The sequence below is a fragment of the Diabrotica undecimpunctata genome, chromosome 1 (genome assembly GCF_040954645.1).
Source record: "Diabrotica undecimpunctata isolate CICGRU chromosome 1, icDiaUnde3, whole genome shotgun sequence".
NCBI classification, from domain to species: Eukaryota; Metazoa; Arthropoda; class Insecta; order Coleoptera; family Chrysomelidae; genus Diabrotica; species Diabrotica undecimpunctata.
In genome coordinates this window covers 108,452,690-108,468,933 of record NC_092803.1, presented here as the reverse complement: position 1 = coordinate 108,468,933, position 16,244 = coordinate 108,452,690, and positions in this window count along the sequence as shown.

The following is a 16,244-nucleotide window of genomic DNA, read 5'->3' as shown; positions in this document are numbered from 1 at the left end:
GCCCAGGAACTTCAGAAATATAAAATAGATACAGCGCTCTCCAAGAAATTAGATTTAAAATACATGGATGCATAAATAAAAAAGACCTATGGTTCATACTACTGTGGAGTTAAAACACAAGGAGACTTTGAAGTGGGTTTTATGGTAAATTATAATACCGTACGTCGATATTGCGTTTCACTCCCATTAATAAAAGAATATGTAAAATACTCCTAAAAGATAAAATTCATATACAATTATTAATACCCCGCAATAAAAACAGCAACAGGGGATAAAGGGGTAGAATGCGAAAACATGAAGTTGAATCCAGTTTATTCCTAGCCTCTCCTACTCAAATCCGACTCTCACCTTCATGCTGGTATCCCCTGTAAACCGAGCAACCCAACTGGAGATCCGGTATCCAACCCAGGTGGAAAGTTGGGTCGGGAACTGACGAGAGCGGGTGAAATGGCCCTCCGAAAAGGGGGCGTTGGGTTAACTACCCAACCCTGTAAAAAACTTTTTGTTATGAGAGCTACAAAGAAAGAAACCGGACTGTCTAACCTACGACGAACTCGCAAACGAAATAAGGATAATGATTTAAAAATTTGCACCTGGAACGTAAGAAGCCTTTATCAGCCTGGAGCCACTGCTCTGCTCATACAAGAAATGAATAATGCCAAAGCAGATATCATTGCTTTACAGGAAATAAGGTGGATTAGCTCAGGCATCCTGGAAAAAAATAACTGCAATATTTACTACAGTGGACATCCTAAACGACACGAATTTGGTACCGGATTTATTGTAAACAGCAAGGTCAAACATAGTGTAATCGATTTCAAAGCTATTGATCATAGAATATGTCGAGTAAGACTTAAAGGGAAGTTCGCTAATATTAGCATTATTAGCATCCACGCTCCAACGGAAGAAAAAGAGGATAATGAAAAAGACATGTTTTATGAGGCACTAGACCGAGAGTACGATGAGTGCCCAAAAAATGACATCAAAATAATAGCAGGAGACTTTAATGCCAAAGTCGGAAGGGAGAATATATTTTCGCCCACCATCGGAAAAGGGAGCCTACACGTAGACTCTAATGATAACGGTCTCAGAATCAGAAACTTTGCGATGTCTAAGAACATGATAATAGCTGAGACAAGATTTCCCCATAAAGATATACATAAGGGAACTTGGAAATCTCAGGATAATGAAACGATTAACCAAATAGATCATATAATCATCGATGCAAGACACTGCTCTAACTTATTAGATGTTAGGTCTTTTAGAGGAGCAAACATAGATAGTGATCATTATCTAGTTAAAGCACAATTTAAAGAGAGAATATTCAATTTAAAAAAGGAGATGGGAAGAAGGAGAGAAAAAATCGACATTAATAAACTGAAAGATCCCGACATTGCAAATGTATACAGACAGCAAATACAAGATCAAATAAGGACAAAAAACTAAGAAGAAGAAGAAGATATTAACCAACTATGGGCAAATATACGAGATATTGTGTTACAGAAATCCGTTGAAATATTGGGCAAAACCAAGTCAGAAAAAAGAAATCATTGGTTTGATCATGTGTGCGAAATGGCCACAAATAGAAAGAACGCAGCATATCAAAAAACCATTGACGCAGGTTGTACAGGAGAAAGAAAGAAGAATATAGACGTCTTAGAAGACAGGAAAAACGTATCCATCGATGTAAGAAAAGGGAATACAAACAGAACACTCTCAGTGAGACACAAAGTTTGTTCGATAAAAATGAAACGAGGAAATACTACAAATCCTTAAATACTAGCCATCGAGAATTATTCAAACCATGATTAAAAATTTGTAAAGACACTAACGGTGAAATTCTACATGATAAAAACTCAGTTCTTAACAGATGGGCACAACATTTCAGCGAACATCTAAATATAAACGATATTCAAGGAGAGTACAACATAGAAAATGAACAAAATATACAACGTCAACTACACAGTGAAGACCCAACAAGAGAAGAAGTGTCAAATGCGGTCCTAAAACTCAAAGACAATAAAGCCCCAGGAATCGATGAAATCTATTCGGAAATGTATAAAAAAGGTGGTGATCAACTTTTTGCAGCAATCCATAAACTAATAGTACTTATATGGCAGAATGAATGGGTACAAGAAGAGTGGCTGAAGGGAATAATATGTCCGTTGCATAAAAAGGGTGATCAACTGGAGTGTAAGAACTATAGAGGCATTACTCTGTTACCATCTGCGTATAAGACCTTCGGTAATGTATTATTTGAAAGACTTGAACATTTTACAAAGGAGATTGTTGGTCAATATCAATGCGGATTTACTGCTGGAAAGTCAACTACACATCAAATTCAAGCACATAGGCAGATTCTAGAAAAGTCACTAGAATGTAACATAGAAACACACCATCTTTTTCATTGACTTCAAAGCAGCCTATGACAGTGTGAAAAGAACTGCATTATATAATGAAATGATAGACTTTGGGATCCCACCTTAGTTAGTTAAGTCGACCCAACTAACAATGCAAAACGTAAGCTCATGCGTTAGAATTGAAGGAGAAAACTCTGCGTTATTTGACATTAATAATGGTCTAAAACAGGGGGTGCGTTGGCATGTCTGCTCTTTAATATTGCCTTGGAAAAGGCAATCAGATAATTAAATATTAGAGTGAATGGAACTATTTTTAATAGATTGACGTAAATTCTCGTATTCGCTGACGATATAGTTATAGCAGGCAGAAGTATGAGAGACATGATGCAGTGTTTTACAAGGCTTTCGGGCGCAGCAAGTGAATTAGGACTTGTGGTAAACGAGGAAAAAACTAAATATATGTTGGTTTCTAAAAACCCTCGAAATATCCAACAGAGAATTCAAATTAACAACCATACCTTTGAGCAAGTCAAAGAATTTACATATCTTGGATCGCTAGTAAACGCAACAAACACGACAAGCGACGAAATAAAAAGACGCATAGCAATAGCAAACAGAACTGTTCACGGCCTCCAGAAATATTTAAAAAATAAAAATATAAAACGTGCAGTAAAGCTTAATATATACAAGACCTTAATAAGACCGGTTTTGATATATGGGGCTGAAACGTAGATTTTATCTCAAAATGATAAAATACTTCTTGGTATTTTTGAGAGAAAAATTGTTAGAAAATTTGTTTGGGTCCGTAAATGAAAATGGGCTATGGCGTCGAAGATACAACTTTGAACTATATCAGTTATACACCGATCCAGATATTGTGAAATTCGTTAAAGTGCAGATACTTAGATGGGCTGGACACATTGCTAGGATGTCAGATGACGAATACACGAAGAGATTAACATTTTCAAAACCAGAGGGCACAAGAAGCAGAGGACGACCACGAATGAGATGGATTGATGGTGTGGAAGTAGACCTACAGATTCTAAGGGTTAGAAGATGGAGGGAAGTTGCCAGGAATCGACAGGAGTGGCGACTTCTTTGTGAGCAGTAATTTCTAAGCAATGAGCAACCTCCGTAGCAAATGTTGGACCCTATAGATGCGCAAATTGCGATTCGGATCATTTATTAGTCATATCAAATATAAAACAAATAGTATCAATGTATCAATGGTAAGAAAAGAGAATGGGGCAAACAAGTAATAAATAGCAAAAATACTGCTAGACAGAAATATCTACAAAGTAATTTCCTATTAAATATAAAACATGAAGAACTAGGAAGGTGTGCAAGGAGAATATGTAGAAGGAAAAAGAGAGAAATTTTAAATAATATAAATAAATAAATAGAAAAATACAACAAAAATCAGATTATAATTACAAAAAAGAGATCAAGGAAATTTTACAAGGAAATCATGCAATATACTCAAGGACACATGACAGGAACAGTGTGCAAGAACAAAAACGGGGCAATTATCAGCGAGAAAGAGGAACTAATGAAAAGGTGGAAAAAGCATTTTCAAGAGCTCTTAAACTCAGAAAAAAAAACAAAACCAAGAAGAAGAAATAATTCATCACGCATCAGAATAACTAGTTAAGGAATCAACATTAAAACCAACTATGTACGTCATAAAACATCTGAAAAATAACAAACTGTCTGGCATAGGTGGAATAACTACGCAACTGATAAAGAATGATAGACGTCAGCTATGGAAGCATATCCATAAACTAATCTGCTGTATATCTAATATGCTGTATAGAAATCATCCTAGAGGATTGGCAAGTAAGAATCATATTTCCTATGTACAAAGGGCAAAACAAATTACTCTTCGAAAATTATAGGGCCATAACAGTGCTAAATGTCGCCTACAAGATATTATCAGCAATTAGTCTTAATTATTAGTCTTAAATCATTTTCGGAAGAAATAATTGGTCAATACCGATGTAATTTCAGACCAAAGAGGTCAACTAAAAACCTAAGAGGCCTAAACGATGGAGAATTGGACAACAGAGAGAGATGGAAACGGTTGAGCGAGGGAAGGCAGTGAATACTGTAGAATCCCTGAATATATATATATATATATATATATATATATATATATATATATATATATATATATATATATATATATATTGGTTTCAAACAGACTTTGATTGGGTAGATAGACAAACAATTTTAAAACAACTATTCATATGAGGAATACCAAAAAAGTTGGTTAAACTTATACAAATGACTTTAGAGGGCTCCAAGGCTATGGTGAGAATAGATGGAAAAATGACAGTGGCATTTGGTATTAAAAATGGAGTTAAGCAAAGTGCAAGACACCTTATCAACAATATTTTTTAATCCAACTTTGAAAGCTATTATCAGAAAACTAGATATAAATGGCTATATTAATACAAGATCCACTTAAATATGCGCATATGCGGATGCTGTTGCCATAATAAGCCGCAATAGAAGGGTATTAACCGAAAAAGCTATAGATTTGAAACCCGAAGCCGCTACATTTAGTCTATATATAAATAAAAGAAAAACAAAAATATATGAAGTGCACACAGTCGAATCAACATGAGAATCTGAAGGTAGACAACCATACTTATGAATATGCCTCTACCTTTCCCTGCATAGGCTCAATAATAAATGACAGCAACAACGTCAGTCAAGAAATACAAGCACGGATTCTTAGTACTAATAGGTGCTTTTATGCATACAAAGACTTAATTAAAAGTAAGTTACTGATAAACGTGATCCCTTTTAACCACTGATGAAAATTAATTGTTAATATTTAAGCGTAAAATATTAAGAAAAAAAGTGAACTATGAGCTGGATGAATTAATGCAGATCGCAGATATCGTTAGATTTGTAAAGTTACAAAGACTAAACTGGCATGGCCACTTAGAAAGAATGCCAGATAAGCGAGCTGTAGAAGTAATCTAGAGATGTAGATCTAGAGGAAGGATGTAGAGGAAGACCTTAAAACCATGGCTTTCGCCACTGCCATCAGGCAGTGGCAAAAGAAAGTATCCGATAGGGCAGAATGAAAGAACGTTGATAAGTAGGCGTTCAAGAGCTACAAAGGGTTGTAGCACCAGTAGAAGAAGACGAAGAATAGTATCCATATTTTATAACTTGTACTAAAATTACAATTATAGTTGACTAAAACACTACATTAACTGAAGAAACAAGCCAGTTACAGGTTCAATTTTTAGGTTGTGTCTGTTAATATATGTTTGCACGTTTATGCTTATTAAAAATAGCAATAAAATTGCTAAAAATCATTACATTAAAAAAATACTCTTTTTATTTTCTTTTAAAAAATTTATAGCGATATAATAAAAGTGTCAAAATTTTCAAAATTTTTCAATTTTGGCTTGGAGCTCAAGTGTCATGCCTGATAGTAATGAACACTTTGCATTATTTTCGCGTTTAAACAAAAAATATGATCCTGAATGATGAAATAGTTGCTGATGTGAGCCCATATTAACTATGTTAGCAAAGGAGGCTCAGTACTCACAACAAGGTAATTATTTATTGTTTTTAAGAGGGAGGCGACCGGTTTCGTGGTTAACAATATATAATCCATCATTGGACCCAGTAATAGAAACTATTTTAATTATATCAGTATATTGGTGGGATAACTTTTGGAGACTTGGAGATAGTTGATTTGAACTTTTATTTTGGATAAATTTAAATTTATTCATTAAATTTATTTACTTCCGCACATATAACAAAAAACATTGATCAAAGCATATTTGAAATTGATTTTGGGAGTAGTCAATTCAACAAGTTTATTAACTGTACAATGTATATTGAATTTAATTTTATTTTATTTTTATTTTATGCCCCTTTATTTTTTATGTGACAAAAAAATACGGTTTCTATTGAGAGAACCAATCGAAATGTTTGCACTGGAGGCCTGGTGTTTCACTGGAACTTTCTTAATTCCTGTAATGATATCCTCTAAAAAGTTCTACTGTTAGTGCAGTAGTTAACCTCTATTTAACCTAACTTTAAAACCTACCCTATGCCGAAGTGTGCTTTTACCTTGGAGGTGGAATCCATCCTAACTGGGAGGTTGGTACCTTTATATTAAAAATAACCGCAATAATCGATATCAATTCTTTAAATTTTTCTTTTAAATCGATTTGTTACGAATAACTTTAAAACCTTACATTTTATCGAAAAAAACGTAAATAGATAAAAGGTAGATTTTAAAAAATCAAAAAGACTGCTTTTTTATTTTTGCTCATTGAAGATGACAATTTCGTATTTTACGAAAAATTTTAAAAACTCAAGATAGACTAACAGGACATCGGTCAATTTTACTGTAGATCACGATAGCGATGAGTATACGATTTAAAGAGATACAGATATTTTAGATAGATAGTCACATATTAAGTGAAAAAGATATCTTGGATAAAGTTTAATGAAAAATAAGGATTTTTTATAGTGTTACTCAAGCATACCCCATCTCTACAACGCTGATGGGGAATCATTTTTATAAGATGCTATTATGAGGCAAAGTATTTAAGCCGTTCTGATTTTTATGAAGCAATAACTATTTCATAACCATTTTATTCATACCATACGTGTGTTGAATGATTAAAGTAAATGCAATTAAAATTATTTAGCAGAATTTTCATTTGAAAAAATGTTAACAATTTATTTAGCTGTATTATCTTTATTTGTTGGTAAATATGTTAAAAGAAATTTATTTATCAATACTTATTTTTAAATCGGATATATTTTATCTGATTTTCTGATGTGTTGGAATGCGGTTTTATTTTGTTGTTATAATGTAAGCACGTTCAGCAGACATCCGTTTCATTGTCCCGTAAGTATCAGTTTATAGTTTGTAAGACGTTTCAGTAACATAGTCGATAAAAATCACAAACTTTGAATTGAAAGCTCGTTTTAAGTTCGTTTCATCGGCACTTACACAATTATCAGTTTCAGTCTGAATTTTTTGCAGAACAGTAAACCTTAATTAAAAAAATGAGTGTGGCAGTACAGTGGGACTGCCGGTAGACGTTGTACTTCTATACACGCGTTTGTCTTTACAAATTTATATGGTATTGTCAATCTGCACAATCATAACATATGTAATGCTATACCTATAAAAAACCAACAACTCGGATTATGTTGTAAATTTTCATTTTATTTTAAAATTTAGCATTTTTGCCTATATTACATATATTTAATAAAATTAACGTGGGGTTTTTAAATATTTCGTAAATAAAAAAGCAAATTCATATTGGGATTCGAACTCACATACACCAGCGCATGAACCAAACACGTAAAATATTTGCCAATTAGACATGACACAAACGTATTTCAAAATTGACAGTTCTCGGTCATACAGTGATTTATTGAGATTATTATTTTGAAATACAAAAGACTAAAATAATTATGAACATTTAATAAATAATAGAAAACATATCACATAAATAATAATATTAATAAATATTATATTATATTATATATATATATGTATACCTATATATATATATATATATATATATATATATATATATATATATATATATATATATATATATATATATATATAAATACGTTCAAATTATCGGGTAAAGTTGTCTATAATAAAAATCTTTCTTTTTTCTAAATTACTCAATATTTCGCCATTTATTTAAAAGCTTCCTCAGGAGTAAACTAAAAACAATTTGAACATTACAAAAAATGGCGTACAAATACATTTAAATTATTTTAAATATAAATTGGCGTACAATTACATTTTAAATTCTGTGAGTGTTTTAAAATGTATTTGTACGCCATTTTTTGTAATGTTCAAATTGTTTTTAGTTTACTCCTGAGGAAGCTTTTAAATAAATGGCGAAATATTGAGTAATTTAGAAAAAAGAAAGATTTTTATTATAGACCACTTTACCCGATAATTTGAACGTATTTATAAATTATTTTTTGGTCGAAATAATCACTTCTAATATATATATATATATATATATATATATATATATATATATATATATATACATATATATATATATATATATATATATATATATATATATATAATATTAAATATATTATTATATACAAAAGGAACATTTTTATTCTCAAGAGAGAAAGAGAGAAAATATATCTTCTGTCTCTCTCTTACTCATTATCTTACATATGTAATGATTTCACCGATTCACTCCCGTACAAATTTTCAACGTGGAGCGCGCGTATAGGAGTATAACTTCAAAAAGTTATTAATTTATTGTTATATACAAACAGTTGTAGTATCCTAGAAACTTCCTGCTAGCGGAAAGCTTCATACTATGGTTTCTGTATTTTTTAAATTTAAATAATATGTTTAAAATTTAATGAAGTAATTTTAATATTTATTTATAATTTTTATATATTTTAATAAAATTGAAAAAGTTTACACAATGTATAACGGTAACCCCTCGTCACGTTGTGACGACGGTAACCTCAATCGTTTACTGTGAATACTATTCCATAAAAAGCCATATTTAATATGTGTTGATTTAGAAATTTCTTCCAAAGTATAAATATAAAAGTAAAACTTGATAATTGTTAAAACCCGATATTTTATTTATATGAAATAATTTTAAAATAAGGAGTATAAGGAATAAAAATTAAAGCCCGATTTTATAATGACAACTTAAACTAAATCTTAACTAATGTTCACTTTATACTAAAGTACACTTTAGTGTCACACTAAGTTTCATAACACTTTTCACAAGGCAAGTTTTCTTTAGTAAAAGTAAACTTAGGTCAATAACAAAATAGCTCATAATATATAGGGTGTCCAGAAACTCTCCTGACAAACGAAAACCGGAAATTTCTCAGATAGTTTAAAGACCATTTACTCCAATTCACCTAGTCCGAAAATGCTTATTAAGGAAGCTAGAGCTCTTTGAAGATTGCGCCTTGTAAGTAGTTTTTTTTTAAAAGCTCCAAAACTCTTTTATTTAGAAAAACAAAAACCAGGATTATTTATCCTCCAGAGTTGAATCGATTCCATTAATTGCGAATTTCTAGTACCGTTAATAGGCGTCGGTTTTGGGTAAGTCAACGGATATTTTAACACAACACTTTTTTGTTTTTATCGTTTAAGCATTTGTGATACTAGATTCGACTTTAAAATTTTTCGTTTTTCATCAGAAAACTTAAATTAATAGATACCTTAATTAATTTTATAAATTACCCTATGTTTCAATAAATGCAGTACATAATTTGTAAAAGAAGTTTGGGAAAAGAAGTAATAATCAATTTGAAACCAAATTTGAAACTAGAAAAAATGAATTTTAAACAAAAATCATGGAACAAAACTACAAGTGAAACCAAAAAAACAAGTAGTAAAGAGAAATAATAACAAAAGTTGCTCAATTTGATGGCCATTAGTCTCTACGCAAATTTTTAGAGAACGCCGAATTCTTGCAAAAATTCCAAAGTTATCCCTAAATTTGTTGCAAGGATCTTGTATCCTTAGACAGAGTTGTGCACAATTTTTTATAAGAAAGGAATAAACAAATGCTTTTATATATCCTCCTCTTCAACATCTCTTTAAATCCAGTGGTCTTCTTAGTTATTATCAAGAAAGTCTCGTACATTCCTGCTAAAGTTGACCGGACACCCGTCATGTAGAAACCATAAGTTTTGCCGAATATTTAAAAAATCAGGTAAAACATTTTGCAAGAAATGTAAATAATCAGCATCATTTAAAATGAGCAGGCAATTCCAAGTAGATAAATGTCAACTACTCCTATCCAGACGTTTATGCTAAACCTGTAACGAAGATATTTTGCCTATCATAGGGTAAGATTTTGGGGGTAGAAGATTGGGGAATAGAAACTATGGGGGTGGAGATAGGGTAAGCAAAATAAACGCTACTTGTGCGAACGGTACTCAGGGTTTGTTAGGAGAGCTGGGGTCGTGGATAAGTAAAAAATATCAAGGGGTTTAAATTGGGGCAACTACAAAAATATAAAACAAACGGTCATGAATCTCTTGGGACAAAATAAAAAGAAACAGGAAACCCCTCTAGTAATTTATAAAGAGCGCCACTTCAAGGTGCCTAATTATAACTATTACAACAACTAGTTGTAACTAGAGAAATAATTATCAGAAATGCAAAACATATCTTTTTCAAATAAAACTCAAAAAAGGGTTAGTTAAAAAAAAAATAAACAAATGTGTCACCACAAACAGTTACAAAATAGACAATATAAAAACACTATATTAATAGTAACAATTCAAAAAAATACAGAAAAAACTTACATGTGTCATCTGTTTACAAACTCCAGGAGTTGGAGATACTACATAAACTTGCAAATGTTACCGCACAGAGATTAACCTTTTTTTTTAAACAGACAAAACAAATAAATATCAAAAATAAAGCTAGCTGTCATATATTAACATTAAATTTAAAACAAAACTGAACAAATAAAATGACAGCTAAAGTCAAACCATAAAATTTACTACTTTATTAATTATTACAAATCCTTTTAAACTTTAATGAAAGCAATTATTACTTTATTAAAAAAAAATGTCTGTCTTTACTTTAAAATTTGATCAAAAAGTTACCTTAATTCACCAAATCACACTTAGAATGTTCTGGAACCATAACTGCAACTAACTGGGGGTAGACCTGGGCTCCACTCTCTGCGTAACGAACACACGAACAAATCCATCTTCAAACTGCCAAAAAGCCTTGGATGACAACTAGGGAGAAACAAAACGAGGATGGAAACGACGATTTTTCCAATCCTCACTCAAAACATTTACTGAACCATTAACTGCTACAAAACTACTTTTCACTGCTACATATTTCCATTAAAAGGGGGCAAAAACAGAAAACCACAAATTCGACGGATGAATTTGGACATGACGCTGGAGATCACCGCTCTTCACCGCGGCTCCAACGAAAGTGACGAAATTATCTTAAAAAATTGATCGCATAAGTTGGAATAAACAAAGCACTTTGGGTATAAACAAAACACAACGGAAATTAAGACGTAAATTATTAATTTGAAAACGCAATATCGGGCTGTTTGAACAAAGAAATATGGAAGAATTTGCGCCTGTGACATAAACAAACAATAAAATAATTTATTATCGACGGCGAGGTGAAAAGAACGAAATATTATTTGGGTCTTAAATTGGAAGATACGAATTGGAAGAAATTATACGAACATATATAAGGGGATTTCAATTTAACACATATACGAGGGGATTCCAATAAAGTTACAAATGCTACAAACCTATGATGATGATTAAATTCATGAACAACGTGGGGATTGTCACCAACGTATGAATAATAATGTGCATTATGTACATTAAAAATTTCATTTTTTGTGAATGTAGTTTCGTCACAAAACAAAATATATCTGAAAAATCTTCATTTTGATTTTTATGATTTTGTAACCATAACCGAGCAATAAAATCTCTTTGTAGCAGTACTTATACCTTTATAAAATGAAAAGGATATAAATTTTCGTTGTGTAAAATATTTCCTGTACAAGATTTTGAAATTGTGGGATACACGGCAGATAGTCTTCGAACGCTAATTTTTAAGTTTTCCTCAACTTCCAATAAAATAATATCTTCATGTGCTGCTGTTACATCATTATGTCTCCCTGTTTCATTATTTTTTTGGGAATACTGAACTTGTTTATCTTAATCGGGAAATTTTTCAGCGTATCTACGTTACTGCTCAACTGCGCTACTTTTTTAATTGAAATTGTTGTATTTGAATGCTACAAATTGAAAACTAAAAGAGAAACTTCACGAACTAACAACAATTTGACAATGAAAAACGTAGGTTATACTTCTGTTGTCAGTTCAAAGCCAACTAGTGCAAAAAATATTAATTTAACTTTCATGAGCAAAAAACAAAAAATTTTCAAATCGATTTATCTCATAAATGGTGTATACTACCGACATAAAATAGGAGTACCTTTTAGTACAAAAATACCTGAAAATCTAAATATCTAGTATCTCGAATGCTTAAAATTCAAAAACAAAAAAGTTTTGCGTTAAAATAACCGTTGATCTACCCAAAACGGACGTCTATGAGCGGTACTAGAAATTAGCAATTAATAGAATCGATTCAACTCTAGAAAATAAATAATCATACTAGTTGTTTTCGTTTTTCTGAAGCGTTCTGGAGGTATTAAAAAAAACTAATTACAAGCAGCCATCTTCAGCTCTAGTTTCCTTAGAAAGCATTTTCAGACTAGGTAAATTGGGTTAAATTGTCTTATAATTATCTGAGAAATCTCTGGACTTCGTTTGTCAGGAGTTTCTAAACACACATTGTATAAAATAGCTCAAAATAGACGCATAATAAAATTAGCTCACTTGAGAAAGGCGCTCTGTAGAAACAGCTGTAGTGATAGTAAATTATAATAAAATTTGTAAAAGTGTCGAAAACTAAAGTTTTCAGTGTTTTTTTGCTTGATAAAATGAATTTACATTAAGTAACGGATGACTCCATCACATAATGTAAACTTAGGTGTTTAAATTAGTAGGTTGGTAATTGTGTTTCTTTTTATCTGCTTTATTTTTGTCGAAATAACCTTATTTTTCTGTTGTATATTAATTTGTGTATAAAATTGTTATTTTGTATTCAATATATCTGTATCAGAAAAAAGTAGTTCTTTAAATTTCAAAGAAAGAGCTTTTACTTATTGAAAAATTTCCAAATATAAAGAAATTAAGTATAGAAACCAGGAAAAAATATATAAAAGAAGCTTTGGAACACTAGATGCTCTAACAACCATTGTGGTAGATGTACAAAATACCTTAACCAGAAACAACTATTTAACAGGACTATTCTTGGATATTGAGGGAGCATACGAATCAGTTTGCTTGTCAACTTTAAAAAATAAAATGGTTAATTTATTTCATATGCCAATCGCATTCGTGGATACAATAAATGGATTTTACACAAAGAGGATCATATATGTAAGATATCATAATAATAAGCTAATTGAACCGCGATATAATTATCAAGGTATACCACAAAGCTCAGTTTTATCTCCAATCTTATTCAATATATACAGCTCTGACATACATAACATCCAAATAAATAACAGTTCATTCAAAATCGTACAGTATGCCGACGATTTCTGCATCTATACAGAAAACAAAAAATATGAAACCTGTATACAAAGCCTTAGCAAAGTATGTGAATCCTTTTTTTCATGGTTCTTAGAGAATATTCTCAATTTATCTATAGAAAAATCAGTAGTATCTATCTTCACATTCCTACAAATGAAAATATCATTCTGAACGATCAATGTTTTAAGCTTCAAAATCATGTCAAATATCTAGGCCTTATTTTGGATAAGAAGTTAACTTGGAGACAACACATAGAGTACATGCTTGATAGATGTAACAAAGGAAGCAATTTCCTCAGAATGAGAACTAAAACGTGGTGGGGTTGCGATGTAGAAACATCCTTGTTGTTTTATCGCGCTTATATACGATCTATTCTAGATTACGGTGCTACTCTTTATGGTTCCGCCTCCAAGAACCTTGTAAGAAAAATCGACACGTTTTAAAATTCTATTATGACGGTATGTTTGGGTGCTATGAGATCAACCCCTATACAACCCTTATATGTTGAAGCCTCTGAGCTATCCCTGGAAAATAGAATAAACTTTTTAAGTGAAAAAAGCCTTCTTATAATTCTATTAACTAACTCCCAGTTATTTTCAAGCGTCCGTCAACTTAAAGAGTCAGATCTTACAAACAAATATTGGGAGAAAAAACCTTCTCCGGCTTTATGCATGGGATTACAGAATAATCCTATTTTTTTCAAGAAATTGGACACGGCAGAAGCTTGAGAGGAATCAATAGCTATACTTGAAGCTCTAAAATATGTTAAAAACAATTGCAATAGACATATTTTAATTCTGTCAGATTGCCTTTCAGTTTTGCAGAGCATAAAAAACATTGAATTGCCCTCAACATTTAGCAACCCCTACATATTTGAAATAAAAGATCGATTGTATCATTTATCATCGACTGGAGTCAACATAAAATTTATTTGGGTCAAAGCACATATTGGTCTCAAACATAATAAATATGTAGATCATTTGGCTAAAATGAGTGTAACAACTGGCTCTACGTTGAAATATATGCTTAATACATTAGATGTTACTACGATTTTCAAAAAAAATCAGCAACTTAGATGGAAAGAGCAATGGAAACATTACTATTCTACAAACCATAAAAGGTATACTTCTTTACAACCAACTATACCTCAAACAACCTGGTTTCAGAATTTCAAAGCTCCTCGTAAATATATTACTACTATAAATCGAATACGCTTTGGACATGTATGCTACCCATGCCATTTATTTAAAATTAAAGTCATCGATGATGATAGTTGCAAACATTGCGGTAAGCTAGGTTACCTCGATCACATCTTCTTTGAATGTCTTAAATTTATTCAGCATTCAAACTCCCTGTATATAAAATTAACTAAATGCAATACATACGCTCCATATAATATACACTCCTTGTTAGCCATAGGTTCTGTAACAATATATAATTTAATTATAGAATTTTTGTCAGACACTTGCATAGCTTTATAAATCTGGCACTCGTTCATGAAAATTTTCATGAGCGTGTATTGGGTTAGACTTGTACCCTTTGTTTATCCTATATGTAATAATACCTTATCCGTGGTCCAGTATTGTTTGTCTGTTAAAATAAATGTCTTGACGGACCCCTAGACGAGAAGCGAGTGTCCTTGTATTTTCCTTCGACGTGTTCTTCTATTAATTATTCGTCTATTTCGTTTTAAGGATATCGCTGTGCATTTGTCTGAGAGAAATAATCTGTACTTATGTGTATATACCTTCGTAAGGAATATATTATAACCTTTCGAGACTTGCTGAATGACGAAAATCTATGCCACAAAAAAAAAATATTAATGAAAACTGAAAGTTTCAAATGAAGAGAATGATCGATAAGAGGACAAAGACGAGAGAAAAAAGCCAATTATCAAAATATATTAAGGCACAATAATTAAAAATCAAAATATTAATAATTGAATAATAATATAAAAAAAAAACGAAAACGAAAATATGCTGAAGAAAATTTATAATAAATAAACTGTACAAACAGTTTTGTCTTTTGATGTCAGTTATATTAAATAAGTAAATTTAAGCTATACACAAATTTTGAGAACACAGTACAAAAATTGCTGAACTAATATATTTATGACTAATATATCTACAATAATTATAGAAATGCAAATTACTAAAATATTAGCATCAAAATATCCTATAAAATTTATCTTGACAAATTGTGGATCGAGTTCTTCAAAATGTTGTCTAATACATAATTCACAATAACGTTCCCTTAATTTCACCTTGAAATTGAGGGAAACTGTCTTCTTTTTTTCCGTTTTATGGCTTTAATTAAACCGTTTTTTATTGATCTAGCTTATAATCTACAGAAAACAAGACTAAATTTTCTATGTCATGGTATGAAATACTGCTGTTGCTACTAGTACATTAATAGTCACTTTTAAATTAAATCTCATTCGATTTTTAAAAATTGGGAATCATCGTTTCCATACATTGTATTACCTATCCACAACATTCCTAATTCATAAGAGAGATTCATTATAAAAATTCTCTGCCTCTGTTCTACCATCTTGTCTAGCTGTGTTATCAAATATAATTTCAAACTGTAACCACACTCTTTGACTATAAAAAATAGTACAAACCTAACAAAGTTTCCAGCTTCAAATCTTTGTGTCACCATTACTAAATATTATTTGATCATGTACAGAACTCAGCATTTTGTTACAATATTTCTAAA